At 40.8% G+C, this 19,414-nt stretch overlaps 1 long non-coding RNA gene across 11 annotated transcripts in view; it reads right to left on the bottom strand.

Moving 5' to 3' along the window:
• Positions 1–19,414, bottom strand: part of LOC144303157 (uncharacterized) — a 177,214-nt gene that overhangs the window by 51,170 nt on the left and 106,630 nt on the right. For 9 of the 11 annotated variants that reach the window (XR_013370176.1, XR_013370175.1, XR_013370177.1 and 6 more), the window contains one exon: positions 17,330–17,482. The exons of the other annotated variants lie outside the window; for them this stretch is intronic. This is a non-coding gene — a long non-coding RNA (uncharacterized LOC144303157). The remainder of the gene's footprint in view (positions 1–17,329; positions 17,483–19,414) is intronic. 11 annotated transcript variants of the gene reach the window in all.

The following is a 19,414-nucleotide window of genomic DNA, read 5'->3' as shown; positions in this document are numbered from 1 at the left end:
AGGAACTAGGAGCAGGGGGCCTCTTGTTCCAAACACTGCTTTGGAGGAAATGAAATGGGGAGTTTTACTAACTGCTCTAAGCTTTTGTTTCTCCAAAATAAATGTATGTTCTGTTTCCACAGACCCAGCTCACTGGTTTGCAGAACAATCTGGTATTTTCATCAAGAAGAGTGATTACAACATCAGCAGTGGCTGGAAACAGTATCTATTGTCCTGATTATTCATTGTCAGGCATTCCTTGTAATCAGATCAGTGAAGCATTGTTATCCTAGGGCAGTCCCTACAGGGGCACTCACACAGCTACCTGTGCACTTGTACAGAGGAGGATTTAGCCTGTACTGTTTGAACACAGGGATGCAAGTTTTTCAAATTATATGTAGGAACAGTTGAAGTAATTTGGAAAACTGCATCCCTGTGCTCAGACAGTACAGACTAACTTGAAAATGCCATCTTTACACCCACTTTCTCCTTCCATCAAACCCAACAGTCTAATTGAACAATAGTTAAATGCGGTATCATAGGCCAAGCAGTCAGGCTGATATATACATGTATGGTTAGATGAGCAAACAATATGTCCAAGAAACATAAAGGTATCCTCCATCCTCCCAACCCCCCCAGAAAACGGTAAAGAGGAGGATGATTAGAGAAGAAAAAAGTTATAATTAAGTCATGAGTTGTTTAGAAAGGCTGTTTCCTGGATAGTCCCAAGATCCTCTATGTGAATCACAATGAAACAAGGAGAAGCATCTTGGAACTTAGAACGTGAATGAAAATGCTTCCAAGCCTTCCTAGGGAGCCAGATAAGAACAAAGGCCAAGCATAGGCTAGGTCCAGCACTCAGAATTAAGATCCATGCCCTAAATTCTACACTCAGATTCTGTGCCTGCTTGAAGCATACCTCAGGGTACAGCTCATCTCCCACCACATCACTGCGGATGCCCATCTGTTCCATTCATTACATCTCATGCCCACAGTCTGGCAGATTTTATTGTGCTCTAGAAACCTGACTTGAGAGTAAACTGTTCCTTTAGTTAAAAGATTTTCCTCTGGAAGGTGGACAAAGTAAAGGGAAGTGCACTCAGTTCCCAGGCCAAAGCCACAGAGAAGAGCCTCTCAGAAGAGCCTCATGCCATGAATTAATATCATGGGCTGAGGAAGCCAGTGAACCAGCCATCTTCTACATACGCATGGTTCCAGATAGGTCTGTCCATCATGCCATCTTTTTGTTCTAGTGAAAAGTCTGGTAGTTCTTTGTTGTATAGTAGGGCACCCCATGTCAAAAATCAACTATTAACTTGACTGAGTGATCCCAATCTTCCAGATTGCAGTAGCACCAACTTTACCCATTGAATGTGAGTGAGCAGTGTGACCACAGCTGGCTTAGTTACTCAGAAAATACCAATAATGATAATGGGACTAATAATAGTAGCAAATACTTATTTGGCATTTACTAGGTGCAAGGCACTGTTCTAAGCATTTTCACGTAGTTCTATATCTGAGCTTCAGTTATCCCGTATACAGTCAGGCTAATAATAGTACCTGTACCCTTGAGTTATAAAGATTAAACAAGTTCTGAAATGTTCTCAGTGACATATGGCCAATATAGTAGAGAGCCAGGATTCACATTTAAGCAAATAAAATCTGCTTTTGACTGTTTGTATTAACCATGTTTCCAGCTTCTATAAACCTGATGCTTTAACGCACTTTAACCCTACATGCATATGTCACACAAGCCTCGCTCTGGGCAATACAACACCACCATGTTTGAATCACCTTGCCTTGGCTTTCTGTCCCCATTGTCACCTGACACCCTCTTCCTCAGGAGTCCTCCTCCTCCCAGAAGCATGCTTTGCAAATACAAACTTACCAATACAGAGCTCAGACCCCCAACCACCAACCACCTCTATCAGGCTCTCATACTCCAGGCCACTACCCACCTGCTAAATTACCCTATGGCCAGAAAGCAGACAACTAGGGACAGGCCCCATGCCCCAGAGCCACTGAAAGTATTCAAACAAAGCAATCCCCTGCCTCACCTAGTCCTCCCATGTAAACTACAATAAAAGTTTTTGTCCACAGTTACCCCTTCTTCCTCTACTGCCTGGCCAGCCCCCTATGCCTCCCTGGGAACTGACATTTATATGATATGCCCCTTCCTCTTGGGAACTGACATTTCTAATGTCAATCATCTCTTGACCTGGTGGCCTTACTGTACCTCAAATCTTCTATTAATACACTGTATTCTAATATATATATCACTATGCCATACCCAGCGAACACATTCCTGTGAATCAGACCAGGAATGTTTGTTCTGTACTCAGTTCAATTCATCTCTGAAGGCTTTCTTGCTTCCAGCATTACTGGGTGGAATTTCAAAAAATTCATCTGTATATGAAAAGAGCCCTACGGTGCCTGGGTGGTTCAGTGGTTGAGTGTCTGCCTTTGGCTCAGGGCATGACCTCTGGGTCCTGGGATCGAGTCCCACACTGGGTTCCCCTCAGGGATCCTGCTTCTCCCTCTGCCTGTGTCTCTCATGAAAAAATAAAAATAAAATCTTTTAAGAAGAAAAGAAAAGAGCCCTAAGTGAAGTCTCTGATCCTTAGCCCCATCTTCTAATGATGTTTCCTTCTCACAGGATGAGGTGGGAGGCCCGTCCTTAAGCACAGCACTGTCAGGGTTGCTGTACATATTTAAAATCTATAGAGATATAATATTTGCAACAATATATATGACACATCTCTACTCTAAGAAAAAAAATTAAAACCTGCAGATCCCTCTGCAGGATGTATTTTCACTAGAAATTCTGCTTGCTTCAAATTTACATGGATAGGTGGAAATATCTAAAAATATACATATAGGGGGAACCTGGGTGGCTCAGTTGGTTAAGTGTCTGCCTTCAGCTCAGGTCATGATCCCAGGGTCCTGGGATGGAGCCCCAGGCTGTGCTCCTTGCTCAGCGGGGAGCCCACTTCTCCCTTTCTCTCTGCCATTCCCCCTGCTTGTGCACTCTCTCTCTATATCAAATAAATAAATAAAATCTTTGGAAAAAAATAGATAGAAAACGTATTCTTTGGTATCCTACATAAAGGAAAGTTCTGATTGGATATGTGACAGGCCTAAGGAAGGTAATAAATGCAGTTAGAATGTTCCTCAACTTTTTGCTGGAAAAGTTGTCTCACGAACCCCACAAGGGTTTAGGTGGTCACAATGGGCTACAGACAAAACACTCAGTGTGAACACCAACAAAGAAGGCAGCTCCAAATTCCAAAAGTATTTAAACCATGTTCTGAGTTCAGAGGAACTAACTAGTGGTATGAGGCTTTATCTGACAGAACAGATAACATCTGAAGATAACGTGACATGTTATTTGATAGGAAACAAAAGGTGAATAAAGCCCATTGGTGACTCCCTGATTGTATGTGTCCTAAAATATCCATCTTCTTGTAATCAGAAGAATCAGTACAGTCAAATCCAAACAGGGAAAGTCATCCTAGTGGTGACAGTCACTGAGACAGCCTATCCTGGTGCTGAGTGAGTTGCGAGCATATTTTAAAATCATAGCATCACTTCAAGACAATTTGCTAAAATGAAACACTGAGACCCCACTATATCTAACTCGCTTCCTCATTTAAGTAAATTGTATTTGTGAGAAAATGCTTTATTTGCATCAACGGCATATGCATCAGATGCCAGGTTTATCTCAATTCAGATACGCATTTTAAAGTTGTAAACATATGGTTACAATTTCTGTGGAGCTGTTTAGGAAATTTTTATGGATCAAATACTTAGTCCTGACATTCCAGCCAGGTTCAGAGATTTTTAAAACTGCTGCAAAACTCTTCACTTCCTAACGGTTCATTTATAACAGGAATTGGCTTTGGAAGTGTTTGTATGCTCTTCGGTGTTGTCTATAATTACTTTCTCAGCTGAAGTGGTGGGAAAGAGGGAGATCCAGACTGAGAAAGGAGATGAAAAAAGCCTGAATAAATAAATAAAAGTCTCTTATGGGGAATCTGTTTCATCTCTCTGGTCTTGCAATTTTCTTCCCCACCCCCCAGCTATAATTGAAAAAAATACTTGAGTCCAACTATGGATATTAAAAGAAACATTGCTGATTTTTGTTATGTGGGTCTCATAGGCTTGAGGTTTCAATAGCAGCTGTATAATGGGCAGTGTCCAGTGAGGAGACTGGGAACAGTGAAAACTGAGTTTTGTCTCCGTGTTATTTAGACACACTTGAGAAAACTATTTTCACTTTACCTGGGAGAATATGAAAAACAGCTTTCTCAGCCCTCTATTATGTGTATAGTGTATGAACAAGTCCAAGATAGGGTACTTGAAAGTAAAATTGCTATTCTGAGGGTTACTGAGGTAATAAACAAAACTTGTACTATGTGATGTGCTATGGGCTTCTTGACGGTGAGAGTTGGATAAAATCCAGAGACTCTCTGGACTGTGCAGTCTGGGGTCTGCGAGAGACCTAATATGAGATTTGGGTAAAATCCACCAAATTTGAAATTAGTAGAGACTTCTAGGACAGTGGTAGCTGTCTTCTTTCTTCCTACTATTTCATTTCTCTGATCATTGCATTCCACATCTTGCTTCCCTCATTACATTTGCCTACGCCCTGGATTGTGTCTACCTATAATGAGAAGAAACAGTGAGGACCCCAGAACAGCAATTGAGCAGGCAGGGATCACCCAGTAGAAATCTCTAGCAAGATACCACACCGAAATGTGGCCACTGCTTACAATAACAATGCAGCCCTTTTTCATTCATTGGACTATGATGCTGATAAAGGCATGGTTACTATTTTTAAACGAGGCAAAAAAATATAGAGACACACATATGGAACACTTTTAGATATGCTTCTAAATTAAAAAGTAGAGTCCTGAACAGTGAGTATTTTACTTCTTTTTTAAGGCAAGGACTTATTTATATCCATATGCATCTCTATGTTTAGACTATCTCTGAAAATATAAACTGATAATATGGAAAGGAAAGAGCATCAAAGAAAGAGAACTGGCTGCTCATGGTCTGAGCAAAGAGGGAAGGCTGAGTTTTCATTTTGTTCTATATGAATTTTTACTATGTACACATATATTAATCAGAAATTAATAAAACATAAACAAAAATAAAACAATGATTCGTGTGGTCTAGTTCTCAGAACAGTCTCAGCTCCAAAGAAACACAGTCAGCAGACAAAAGCTATTTCTAAAAAAATCAAGTAAGTTTTACTTACATCTCTTGAACACCATGAAGGACGCCTGTTTCGCTCTTCCACTTCCTTCACACCATCACTGTTCCAGAACATTTCCTCCTCTTTGTCTCCAAACTTCTTACAAAACTCCACCTCCCAACCAAGACTCCTGCATCTTCTATCTTTTACCCTTCACTCTTTTCTCCAAATTTTTCCTAATAAAGCCCCCCAGGAGTTTGACTATGGACACAGGATCACACTCACAGGGCAGGCAGGGAAGCAGACTGACTGAACCAACCTAGAAATCTTCTCAGTCAGGCAGGGAGGCGAAGGCTGAGACACAATAGAGGCATTAGTTTTCATCCCATTTCATAACACTTATTGACCTATCAGGACTGGAGCACTGGAAAACTGAAGTCAAGATACCTGAGCATAACCTGCTTCATCCTGACTGGCTTGGCCAGAAGTGAGTGAGCAGAGGTAAAGGACCAGTGGTGCCTTCTGTATAAAAACATGCTCTTAAGTGTTATATGTCATACATAATGAAATCTAAACATATTATGTGTGTTTATTTTTTTAAGATTTTATTTATTTATTTGAGAGAGAATACACATAAGCAGGGGAAGCGGCAGAGGGAGAGGGAGAAGCAGACTCCCTGCTGAGCAGTGACCCCCCCCCCCCGGCCCCCTCCAAATCCAGGCTCAATCCCAGGTCCCTAAGATCATGACCTGAGCCCTAAGCTGAAGGCAGATACTTAGCTGATTGAGCCCCCCAGGCGCCCCAAAATTTGTGTTTATATGTACACACACACACATACACACATAAAGACTGGTGATCTATAAGCGTCATGTATAAAGGGGACACTGTTGCAATTCAAAACTAAGCCTCAAAGATTTGGCAAGGCCCACTTTATGTGCACAGCATCGCTCTTAGCTTCGCACCCTCTCACTGGGGGCTCTGAGGCCTTGGAAGTTGGGTTGATTCACAGTGTAAGCTCTGAGTCTATGTGGCCGTACAGAACCAAAGTTACGTAGCCTTTATTATAAAAATTAAGAATTAAATTTTTAGACTATTTGCAGTTGTGTGCATGTACCAATATGAAGCCAATCCAAATCACTGCACATAATTAAAGAAAGGTGACCATGATTTTTTAAAAGTCAAGGCACAATTCAGCAGTACCTGTTCAATCTCCATCTACATAGGAGGACTCAACTTACCCGATCCTAGTAGCTTCACTCCTCCTGCTGTGTACCATGGTTCCTCATACAATTAAAACTTGATGCATTAAAAAAAAAAAAAACTTGATGCAAATGTTATTAACACCTCTAATTCTGATTTATTGCACATAGATAATATTAGGTTTATAATTTGGTTTCCCACACAATGAGCTACAGAGGGAAAATAAGTTAGCCAGAGGAAACAGGTGTCTGGTTTTCTCCACAGTTCTTATTCCAACTTAATTCACCAGCATAATGGTTTTAGATATCAGTCTCCATAAGTTTAGTTAATGTAAGTATACCCCTGAGAAATTTTACTATATTAAGTCAGCCCCCTCAAAATGGATTTCTCAACTTAAAAGCCTGGACTCTGGATCCAGTGAATTCTTACTTCGGAAGGCCTCTTGGAAGACAACCTATAAGCCACCTTAAAGGTACCATTTGCAAGGGGTTCATTTTTTCAATCATATTATTTGTTTGACTATATAAGTAATGGACTCTGGGCACCTTGGTGGCTCAGTAGTTGAGCGTCTGCTTTCGGCTCAGGTTGTGATCCTGGGGTCTTGGAATCGAGTCTCACATCAGGCTTCCTGTGGGGAGCCTGCTTCTCCCTCTGCCTGTGTCTCTGCCTCTCATGAATAAATAAATATAATCTTTAAAAATAAAAATAAAAAATAAGTAATGGACTCCTGTTGTAGAAACTTTAAAACATACAGAGAATTTGCAAGAAGATAAGAATCCCTCAAACAACCATAGATAGCCATTGTTACATACTTAGAATCTTTCCCCTGACTTCAGCTCTGCACTTGTATCTCTAAACATGCATGTGAAATTTAAATGCTACCAGAAATCACGTTGTAACCCATTAATTTCACTAAACAGAATATCTTAAGCATTTCTCATATCATTAAATATGTTTTGAAAATACCTTTAATCAATCCCTTTTGGATACTTAAGTCAATTCCAGTATTTTGTTAAAATAAAACATGCTCTGATGAACATTTCATCTTCACAGCTCTGAATATTTACTTAGGGTAAACTCATAAAAGGAAAAAATACTGACTGGAAAGGTATGAACAATTTTGGTGCTTTGATCTATATTGCTATATTATGCCCAAGAACTTGCTGAGCTGATTTTCACTAAATCAGCAATTTTGCTTTTGGTGCCAGGATGAGAGTTTTCTTTACCTTTCACCAATATTGGATGAAAGATTATTACTTTCAATTTTTGATTAATTTGAAAGGCTAACTTTATGTTTGCCTTGTAATAATGTGCACTTTCTTATACTTTCTGTGAACATTTCTTCAAATATCTGTGGCCACTGTAGTTCTCATTTTGTCATTTTGCTTGTTCTTGCCCTTTGTACATCATCTTCTTTACGCACTGATTTGTAAAATCATTTTTATAGTAATCCCATGTAACATATTAAATTTTCTATCCAGTTTGTCTCATATAGATCAGTTATGTTCATGGATCACTTTTTTCCATTTTTTGATAGATGGAATTTTTTCAAATTTCTCTTTAGAGATCTCAATCTCAATCTGTTCATACCTCCTTTTGAGTGAGTCAGCAGCCCATGGTTCCTATTGCCTGGCACTCATGCTTGATTTCAAGCAACCCCTTCTTTCCCAGTCATAGCTGAGGGATAAGAGATAAGCATCTGACCCAGAAACAGCTTCTCTGTAGGCTGATCTGCAGTCTCTACCTATAATGCAGTCTGACATAATGACAGAGATGTGGTTATTAGTGGAACTAAATTTTTATCTCTCAAGGAAAACAGTGGGGCAGGATCTGAAAGGAATAAATTCCAGAGGAAGAGTTGAAAAGCTAAAGGAACATTGGGCAGAAGGGAGACAGGATCAGAAAGAGGATAAACAGAGGAAACCAGTGAAGAGAGAGAGGACAAAGGACAAGTAGGAGAGCAGAGAAAGTGCTGCCCTGAAAGAACGCCCATGAACCCTACCAGAGAGATGTGGAGACCAGAGCTAGTCCCTTTATCTGCCTTGTTTCCTTGAAATTTTACATTTCCAAGACAAGGCCCCATGTAGGTGCATGATGAGCCCCCCATGACTTGACTTTGCAGGGGCATTTTTTCCTTTTGCATCCAAAAGGAACTAGTGATTCCCATGCAGTGGCATTTTTACCCCATAGGGAACGTCTGGCAACATCTGGGGACATTTGTATTATTATGACTGGAAGGGTACTACTAACATCTAATGAGTATAGGCCAGGAATGCTGCTAAACATCCTCCAGTGCTCTGCCTCCCATAACAAAGAATTATCTGACCCAAAATGTGAACAGATCAAGAAACTGACTAAACATACAATGGGTCACAATGTCTTCGTGCCTGTGATTACCACACACCACTAGAAGAGAACGTGACAAAGATGCTCGCAACTTTCTTGATTTAATAAGTCTTCTCTAAAAAAAAAAAAAAAAAAAAGAGTCTTCTCTTCCGTAAAGGTGAACCGGTTACTGTGAAAATCCATCTTCCTCTTAGTGGAGAGGCAAATGCTAATAAATCCCCTCAGCAGTTGTACTGAAAAAATACAGTCTATTTAACCACAAAACTGATGACATACAGGATTCTATATTTACTCAACCACCAGATGTTCAAAATTACTAGATTGGGGAAGACTTAAGAAGGTGGTACTCAAGGAATAGTGTCAGGATACTGGTCATTAGGCATACAGGACAGAAGTCGCTTACTTATAAGGTAGAGTTTTTAGAGGTTTTCAAGATGAGATGAGAGGATGGAACTAGGTTAATATGGTAAAAAGCTATGCCATGAAGAGTGGAATATGACTTAAATCAACTTTAGTGAAAGTTTACACATTTGAGCCGGTTTTCAGACGTCACATCCTGTCCTCTCTTCTTTTTGCCAACATTATGGGAGCCATAAAGTTTTCTAAGATTCTGTGAGGCAGATGGTTTCTGTCCGCATATCACCATAACAACCTATATTTCACAGTAACTAACAAGCATGATTAGGAAAGACAGATGGAATGAGCCTGCAAATGTAAAATATGCCCCTCAATTTAGAATCCTTTGTCCCTGGGGGAAGGTTCTCATCTGGAAATTTAGTTGTCTTCTTGTGAACTCTTGGTAGCTCATCACAAACAGCACTCACACATTAGACTTGTTCCTTAAGAACTCAGATTCTTTTCCCTGTATCTACCCTGAACCAAAGATTAATCCATTCTACCTGTCAGTGACTTGAGAAGTGGGGGAAAAAAAAAATAGGCATTTTCTGCTCAGTTACTCCAGATTCTATCCCCAGTATAATACAAACTACAACTTGAGCAGCTCTCTGAAATTTCAAATAGCAGCATTTTGCTGGTCTGCACTTGCTGGCAAATTATCACCATGACTTCATTAAGTACTTGTATCTTCTCTCCCCTGCCCCTTAGAACTTGAATTCTTATGTTGACTCTGTCTTTCATGCAGTCCTTATTTGGACATGGATACCTTTAAACCTAAGCATACTCACTTCCCCAGTACTTATGAGCTAAGTTAATATACATATATCTGGCAATGTATAAAACATCCACAGGCAGAAACATGGAGAAAAATTAATAACCAGAATACAAAATATAACTTTTTTCCATAAAAACAGGAAAGATCAATGCCATGATTAGAAAATGTGCCTTTAAACAAAACAGATTTGGAGAGAAAGAGATTGAAAGCCCTCTCAAGGCCTATCTATACAACAAAATAAGCTGATTCCAAAAAATACCTCTTCAAAAAAAATGAAAATAAATAAGTGTTCACCAGCAAACAGTCATAATCCAATGAGGTTGTTTATTAAGAGCAGTTTTTAATCTTTTCTTTGTGTAACACTATCATATAGACCAAGGGTCAGCAAACTGTTTCTATAAAGAACCAGATAACAAGTATTTTAGCCTTTGCAGCTCATAAGGCTTCTTTTCCAACTACTCAGTTTTGTTATTGTAGCACAAAACGGCCATAGATGATATGAAAATGAATGAGTGTGGCTGTGTTCTAATAAAACTTTATTTATAGACATTGGAATTTGAATTTTATACCATTTTGTATCATAAAATGTTATTCTTCTTTTGATTATTATCAGTGAGGTCAATGATTTAAAAACTTAAAACTATTTTTAGCTCAGAGAACATACACAACAGGTAACAGGTTGGATTTGGCTCATGTGCCAAAGTTTGCCGACCCCTGAAACTGACCTAGGTTTTTGGCTTCTTTTAAGATTTCATGTATTTATTCATGAGAGACACAGAGACAGAGGCAGAGACACAGGCAGAGGGAAAAGCAGACTCCCTGGCAGGAGCCTGATACAGAACTCCATCTCAGGAACCCCGGGATCATGCCCTGGGCCAAAGGCAGACACTCAACCACTGATCCACCCAGGCATCCCCAGACTAACGTTTCTTATAACTGAAGTGATTCTCAAAATGCTTCAGTGAGAAACACAACTTAATAATGTTCAACTCTCAAAATAATAATAATAATAATAATAATAATGATGATGATGATGATGATGTCCAACCCTCCTTACTTTGTTTACTGGGCAAACTTCTCCCAACCTGCAATCTAATCAGTTCCTTTGTGGTATTTCTTTCTGGTGAGTTGGTTCAATCAGAGAACCAAGAAGGGATTCTAGGAGCAGAGCTTTCTTTCCTGGTGCATTAATAAGCTCATTTCCAGATTTCAGTTCATCTTATAAATTGTCCCTTGTTCCCCTAAGTTTACATAACCATTCAAAGTTCCAGATCTCATATTTAAAGGAGCAAAGACTGTAATATGAAAGTAAACAGCAGCTATTAAATCCCTGGTCAAGGCAGAATCAACATCCTTATTGTAGATTCTAATACATCACTGTCAACTCAAAGGGAGTCCAAATGAAGACAAGTTACAGTTGAGTCAATTGCTAGTCTGATTAGTGATGATTATAAAGTAATAAATTATAACCATAAAACTTTAGGACCTCAAACATCTAATATGCACACAGAGTCAAAATGTGCCAAGATTGTACCTATAGGATAAAGGGAAGATCCCAACAGCCACATTGCCACAGGAGAGATAAAATGGAAAATAAACATCTAATAAGCAAGTAGCTAATAATATAAATATACGAGTTTCATAAAATTAATGGAAGCATACCTATCCCAAAAGAATTGTATAATAAATAAGAACCTAGTTTAATCTGTGCTAAATTTGTCTATTGCACAGTTGATCAATCATGGAATAATATGAAACCCATGAGTCCCCAGAACTCACCAACTAGATGGTAAAAATGAATTCTATTACTAATTTAATCTCATTCTTGTCTTCCTACACTGTTGAGCCAAACTTATAAGAGTCTCATTTTTTTTTAATGCAGTCTTTTTCATGAGATTTTTGAGGTTCTCATGAAAATAAATGTCCAGTGTCTTTCCATCCAGCTATTTAGACATGGAATACTGGAATCCTAACAAAGTGGAGAAAATATAAATCAAATAAGCAAAATCCTGATATGTGGCAGAGCTGAGGCTTAAACCTAAGCTACTGAGTCTAATTAGCTCTATAAATTTGGGACAAATTGTCTTTACTTCTCTGTGCCACGGAGCAATAGGGAGACCTTCAAGCTTATCTAGTCTCGATTTTGAAGCTCTTCTTTAGTAAAAGAATCTTTGTTTAAAATGTCATTTAACACATAACCCCCAAATGTAAAACTGAAAAAATATAGCTGCTTTGTTAAAGAGAGTTCAGAGCACCAGGTGCCCTGCCCACTCAGCCTTTCCAAGGCAGCTATTTTGGCCCCCAAGGGTCTACCTCAGAACCCTAGATCATTGGGGAGCACAGCTAGAAACCACTGATCTTATGCAATCCTCTCACTTTACAAATGAGGAAGCTACTAAAAACAAGAAAAATGGCCCTGCCAGCAGCCAGACAGCGCTATTCCTAACTGAACATAAACAATAAATATAAACAGCGCTCAGACAAGGCCATACTCCTGCAGTGTTTGGAACAAGACAGAGACAAGGCCACTCCACAATCTCACAATGACAAAACACCCCCTCTTCTGATTAACACGAGACTGCAGTTTCTCTCCTAATAAGAACTCCTAGCCCACCTATAATCAACCGGCCTCTGAAAAAATGTATTAAGAAGATACCCAGTCACTGAATGCCCCTGCTTTTTAACACCATCCATTCTAGAACCAGCCCCTGCTCTCCCGATTCCTCCCTTGAATCATCCAACATAACTTTTGGGTTTTACTCCAGGTGTGTCCCCCATGGTCTTTGGCCTCAATGCTACATTAGAACAATTCTAAGCAACGTCCTCAAGAAAAACAAAGCAGTACCAAGAATCGGTTAAGAGAACAGACAGGTGAGCTCCTGGAGTGATAAATAAATATATCAGAAACAAATAGAGGATAATTCAGGCCATAATAGACAAAACACTACATACATTTGATTGTTTCTTTTATTTACTAATAATTCTCAAATCTGCATTCCTAGGCCACACAGTTCTCCTGAGCCTTGATATCTACACTGGTTCATCTCACAGGCAATAAGTTGTAAGATTTTTTACACCTGTAAAAGCCTTGGTCATCTCCTCCTTTCACCTTTACTTTACTCCCACCTCAAGCCTGTTCTGTCTCCTGGTTTTTATATCTTTTCTTGGTGAACTGTCCACCATCCCCCACACCACATCTGAAATCTTGGGATCATTCTAAACCACTCCCTCGTTGTATTCTTTCATAGCATTAGCCACCAACCAAGTATTTCTCAGTTTCTCTCCTCTTTTCCATTCTTCCTGACACATTGCTTATTTGAAAGAGTCCCCAGAGTGTTCTCTCTGCTTTCATTTTCCTCCACCTTCAAACAATCTGCTACATTGCTGAAAGAGAGCTTCCTAAAATGCAAATCTAATCACATCATTCTCTGCTTAAAACGACCATTTCAGGCATCACCCAGCCCCAACCCCACCGCCACCCACTGTCCCAAGGAGGAGGCCCCTGCCCCATCTCCTGCAGTACCCCTCCCCCCACACTCCAGCCATGCCAACTGGCAGCATCCTCCCCTGGAGTCAGAGCACCAGGAATGCCCTTCACTCCTCTCTGCCTAGCTCACCTTAAGTGTTCTCTAAGCAGTTCAAGCATTGCCTTCAGAGGGCTCTCTCCATCCTGATCCTTCCCCTGGCTGAATTAGAGGCCATCTTCTTTTCCCATTGTACACAAAATGTTTCCACTCTGTGTGAGGCAATTCAGAGATGCTCGACTCTAGCTGCATGCTAAAACTCACCTGAGCATCTGAGTGCCCAGAACTCAACCACTGCGATTCTGATTTAATTGTTCTTGGAATCAATATGATTCCCATGTGCACTGGGCTTCATGCTTCTCAAACTTTAATGTAAGGAACAATCACCTGGGGAGCTTTTAAAAAATGAAGATTCTGATTCAGCAGGTCCGGCTAGGATCTGAGATTCCACATTGTTAATAAGCTCTCAGGTGATGTCAATGTTCCTGTTCCACAGACCACACTAGGACTAGTAAGGATCTAAATAAACTCTGACATTGGCCAGCCCGTCAGGAGGCAATAAAGCTGTAAATTGACAAAGCAACTACAGAAAGACTTCCCTGTCAAGGAAAACAGATGTTGCTAAAACGTGTGACATACCCTGGTTCCAGAAAATTTTATGAGTATCTGCGATAGCTGCAAGGTTGTAGAAGCTATTGTCACCTAAGGGTGTCAAGCCCAGAAAGTGAAAGTGATTTGCCCAGAAAATCACAGAGAGTAAATAGCAGGACAGAGATCTAAACTCAGAATACTTGATTTTCCAGTCTGTATTCTATTCAGTATGTTAAATGCCTGGAAGAGATGTTGACCATCACACTAGGGAAGTAGCAATCAAGCAGGGCATGACCAATATCAGCAAGACCCAGCTAAACATTTTGATACAGAAGTGACTGAGCAGTTCATTCAAAAGAGATCCCAGTCAACAACTGCTGATGAGAAGAGCAATAGGGAAACTGGTCACTTGAGGCCAGAGGTATTGAATGTGTTCCTGAATGAAGTTAACCTTGTCCAATGGCAAATGACATTGAAAACATGCACTGCCGAACTCCAGACTATGCCAATGTCTTTCAATATCTTGAAGGCAGCAGGAATGCACTGTTCATTTTAATATTTCCAGCATCCAGCACAGCATTTGATACATAGAATTCACTGAATATCTGTTGAATAAAGCCTAACCAGAGAAAGTCTTGGCCTTCTTTACATAATACTACATCTAACTATGTTGTAGCCAGTATCCGTCCTATAGGGTGAGATGATACTAGCCTGCTGCCTGACTTTCTCCTCTAGAGAATTCCTCAAGTTTCTGGGTGGGAGTATCTAGTGGAAGTATGATACAGTACGAGTTTCCCCAGGCCCTTCACACATATGCATGGAAGATATAAGGATTAAAGGCATAAACACAGTAGTGTTTATTCTTCCTGGAGAATCAGGCAAAAGTTAACTGCTTTTATTAAGTTGTGGAGTGAGGGATGGAGGAGTGGTGACCTCACCAGTTTTCCAGAAAGCAGAATTGTTGGTCAGAGACAAGAGAATCATTGAAGGATGAGTCATATTATCTAAAGGTGAAGAGCATAGGTTTAGGGTCTGAGAAATATGAGTTTGAATGTCATTTCTACTGATCACTCATCACTTGGTACAAGCTCCTTAACCTACTAAGCCTCAGCTTCCTCCTCTATAAAATAGAGAAAACAAGTAACTTCCAACGAGTATTGATGTAAGGATTGAGATCACTGTGTATTTAACACAGTGTCCAGGACACTGTAGATGTTAAATAATAACAGTTTAGCAATAGTACCAATGGAGAAAAGCATCAGTGCCAATTGTGGCTGCATGGCTAATTCTAGAATCAAGGGTTGTGGTCACCATTTGTATTTCTTACCAGAACATACAAGGACTGAAAAAGGGGTTTTATTCTTGTTTTTGTCTTTTCCCTTTTAAAAAATGAGAGTGATTATTTCATTTTGCTTGTCTCGATCACATTTTGGCTTGCCCTCTTTTGTTGTATATGAAGTAGGTAGGCGATAGGTATACTAAATAGACAAGGAATGGTGAATTTTTTCATCTCAAATCACTCCCGCCTATTTGGGATTGGTGGCCAAGCTCACTGTATTAAGAGGGATGTTGGTGCCAAGCCCAAGCTAAGTGAAAAAGAGAGCTATGATTGATCCGCACTACCTGCAATGAGTGCTTGTCACACCTCAGTTTTATCCAGAAGCAGTAGAATACTGAACAATAGCTAGGTAGGGTCACAATGAAGCCAGAGGGAATGGATGGCAATGGTAGCTTGTAGATGGAGAGACTGATAAACATTCCTACACTGACCTTGAGATATTTTGTGATATAGTTGCTGTGTGTGTGTGTGCCAATTTCCCCTCCACATCTACTCTTCACCCAGCTCCTTGCCTGGAAGCTGACCTATACACAGTACATAAACGGGGTTGTATGCCCACTGGCTCTGGTTGGCTTGGCCAATGGAGAGCACCCCAACAGGAGATATATGTGAGAAAACAGCAAGAGCAAGATCATTATTTCCCTGAAATTATTTCTCTCTGCAGGGCTGCTTCAGGCTAGCCATGGTCCCTCAGTATGAAGTCATTGATCCTCTCAGTGGAGTTGACTCTATATGATTCTTAGTTCTTAAAGATCTCAAAAGCAATCTCCTCTTCCCATCCCTTTAAAACAAAAGGTGATACAAGCTCTAGGATACTGCACTACCCTTGATGGTTCTCCTCACCTAAACTATTATAAATAGTCCCTTTATAAATGAACGCTATCAAACTATATCATTTTGAAAAGATCACCCATATCCCTTGGAACCCTGAATGATAGTATGCCTTTGGGTTGCCTATATGTTTGAAATGAAGTGAGCATTTACAGAAACACAAATGATAGAATATGCCAGGTAGGGGATCTTTGTAAATCTAAGAAAAAGGGTATGTGTCTGGTGGCCAGATAACTAGAGATAGCAAGACAGATGCCTGTCATACCTGCTTCTCCATCTACCTTAAACTGCCCACCAATGATCTGGACCTTGCTCTTCACAGCAAGGTCAATTAACTGAGCAGAATTAAGTACTACCATTAACAATCTCTAACTTGACCTGATGAGACAGGATGTCCTAGAGTATTCTGCTTCCCTTGATGGAAAATTAAAACTCAAAAATTCATCATCTGGATGTCAATGAGATGCAGAGGTACAGGGGTACCTGGGTAGCTCAGTCAGCTAAGCATCTGCCTCAGCTCAGGCCATAATCCCAGGATCCTGGGAGAGAGTCCTGCATAGGCTCCTTGCTCAGCATTGAGCCCGCTTCTCCTCCTTCCTCTGCCTGCCATTCCCCCTGCTTGTGTGTTCTCTCTCGTGCTCCCTCTCTCAAATAAATAAAATATTTTAAAAAGAGAGAGAAAGAGATGGAGAGGTACAGACAACTAGAGGGTGACTGAGTCAGGTTATCAGCAGAGAATTGGACTGAGGAGCACAATGTGGTCCTGCCCCACTAGTCATCTGCCTTTCCCACCAGCCTGCCCTTTCTGAGGCCAAGTTGTAGAATTCTTTCTAGGTCTCTACATTTGAGGAAATAAATGCATCTCTGATCCCTATTCAAAAGAAAGGAAGAAAGAAAGAAAGAAAGAAAAAGAAAGAAGAAAGAAAAGAAAGAAAGAAAGAAAGAAAGAAAGAAAGAAAGAAAGAAAGAAAGAAAGAAAGAAAGAATGAATCCCTGTTCACCACCCTTCAGTGATCTAAGAAGTAACATTTCAGGATCAGCAATGTAGACAGAATCAGGACAGGAAAGGTAACCTCTCCACCCTCAAGGTTAAAATGCTATGCTTGAATATTGCACCCAGCAATTTTGTGACTCGAATAATTATTCACCTGTAAAGCCCCATGTGGACTAAGGTGATCCCGGTTCTTGGTAGGAGACAGACCCCTCAGAACCATTAAGCCTTCTCCCAGTGTCCAGCATCCAGAGATAAGGCCTCCATAGCAAGCACAGGCAAGGTAGCGAAGTATAGCTCTGACTCTCTCCTATAGAAAAGATGAGAAAGCATACAAAGGGAAAAGGTAATGCAGGATTTCTCTGAGAAGGCAGATTGTAGGAGAGCAATCACAACACTATTTAGGGGAACAAAAGGGAGAGGAATTAGGGCCAAGGAGGGCTGTAGGTCTCTGCCCCTTAAGCTAGGAAGACAGTAAAGCTCACTCCAATTCCATTTTAGTAAGATTCTTTTTAAGCTTCTGCAACCCTTCAATTCACTATCTTCAATAGTCTTTTCATCTCTCAAGGTCCAGATCAAATGCTTTCTCTTTTGTGGAGGCCTCCCTGATCCCAACACCTCCCACTCCCAGTCAAAATTAACCGTTCCTTTCTTTACACTCTTAATGCATGCTAATCCTTCCTTTAGCATTTTTTACTTTGTAAGATATGAACATGTTTGCCTCCCCCAAATGATTTGTGAGCTTGCTAATGGCAGGACCTGTCTTAGTGATTTCCGAATAAAAATGGTCCCTAGATGGTAGTGGAATATTAAATGCTCACTAAGTTTGACAATGACAGGCTTTTGCTATCAACTGGAAACTGGACAGCCTCCCTCCCCCCACCTCACTCTCATCTCTTTCCAGATATGTCACTGGTGGGAAAGTTAAGGGAACCTCCAATGCAGGTAGATCTCTCTGAGCCTGGGTTCCAACAAAAAGTGGAATTTGAGGCAAGGACTTCTGGGAACAGAGGTGGGTATGGAAAGGCCAGGAAGAATTGAAAAGGAAAGGAAGGAAAGTCAAAATAAGGGGTGTTATTGAGCTGGGCCCCCCTTCAGCAACTAGGGATCCCCTCCACTGGGGACAGTCTGAAGGGCTATGTAGAAAGTACCTGAGGGGTACCTGGGTGGCTCAGCGGTTGAGCATCTGCCTTTGGCTCAGGGCATGATCCTGGGATCCTGGTTTTGAGTCCTGCATTGGGCTCCCCATAGGAATCTGCTTCTCCCTCTGCCTAATTCTCTGCCTCTCTCTCTGTCTCTCATGAATAAATAAATAAAATCTTTAAAAGAAAGAAAGTACCTCAGAATTGTCTCCCCAAGGCCAGAAGATGAGAGAAGATATCCACATGCTCCCATTACCCACTGATCAAGGATTACTTATGGGAGCTTACCTACCTCATACTTTCCAGTGCATGGCTGCCTGTCAGAATGACTGAGCAAATGTTTGCAGGAGGCTCAGATGACGGTAGCAGAGATGCCCCGGGACATAAAGCAAGTGACAAATGGTTCAGTCAAGTTAGGTGCAGTCCGATTACACCTGAGCAGAGCTGGTTACCACAGCAACAACTACAGTAGAACGGCGAGCTAAGAGGATGTGAGGGGGGCCATAGACGTATCCCACACACGTTGTGATGACTCTTATTGGCCCTTTGTGATTTCTATCCATCCTGGAGAATAAGTCTCCCTAATCCTAGCATTAGTCATTGTTAAGTTGCTAGGAAAAAGAAAACATTGCATGATACAGCTAGAATTTCCCCAAGCTCCACTAGACTGTGTGTACAGAGTCATGAGAAACACCCAAATTTCAATGGTTCTAACCCTATGGCTTCTAGCTCTAGTTCTCCAGCCATTTGCAAGCTTCCCCCAGCTACTGCTCCAGGCCTGCTGAGCGGGCTTCACACATACGTAGAGATCAGTCTGTCAGCTGTGATCACCCTGTGGAGTTGGCCATGCACTTCCCCTCCTGTTTGAGTCCCCCTTCTGCATATCATTTCCCAAGCAGCTCTTCCTGCCATCTCTGCTGCCATGGCCACAATGAGACCACACTGAAAGCATAATCTTCCTTGTTCCTGACACTGCCAAACCCTCTAAATGCCAAAAGGACACATTTCTTTCCACTGTCCTTGTGCCAGAGCCATGTCATGGCTCAGACACAAATGGGAAGATGCTTCTTTCCACCATGTCATCCTCTGAGCTAGGAGAA

The sequence above is a fragment of the Canis aureus genome, chromosome 32, assembly GCF_053574225.1.
Source record: "Canis aureus isolate CA01 chromosome 32, VMU_Caureus_v.1.0, whole genome shotgun sequence".
In the NCBI taxonomy this organism is placed as follows: Eukaryota; Metazoa; Chordata; class Mammalia; order Carnivora; family Canidae; genus Canis; species Canis aureus.
The sequence above is the reverse complement of the archived record's forward strand: the minus strand, read 5'-3'. Positions and strand labels throughout refer to the sequence as shown.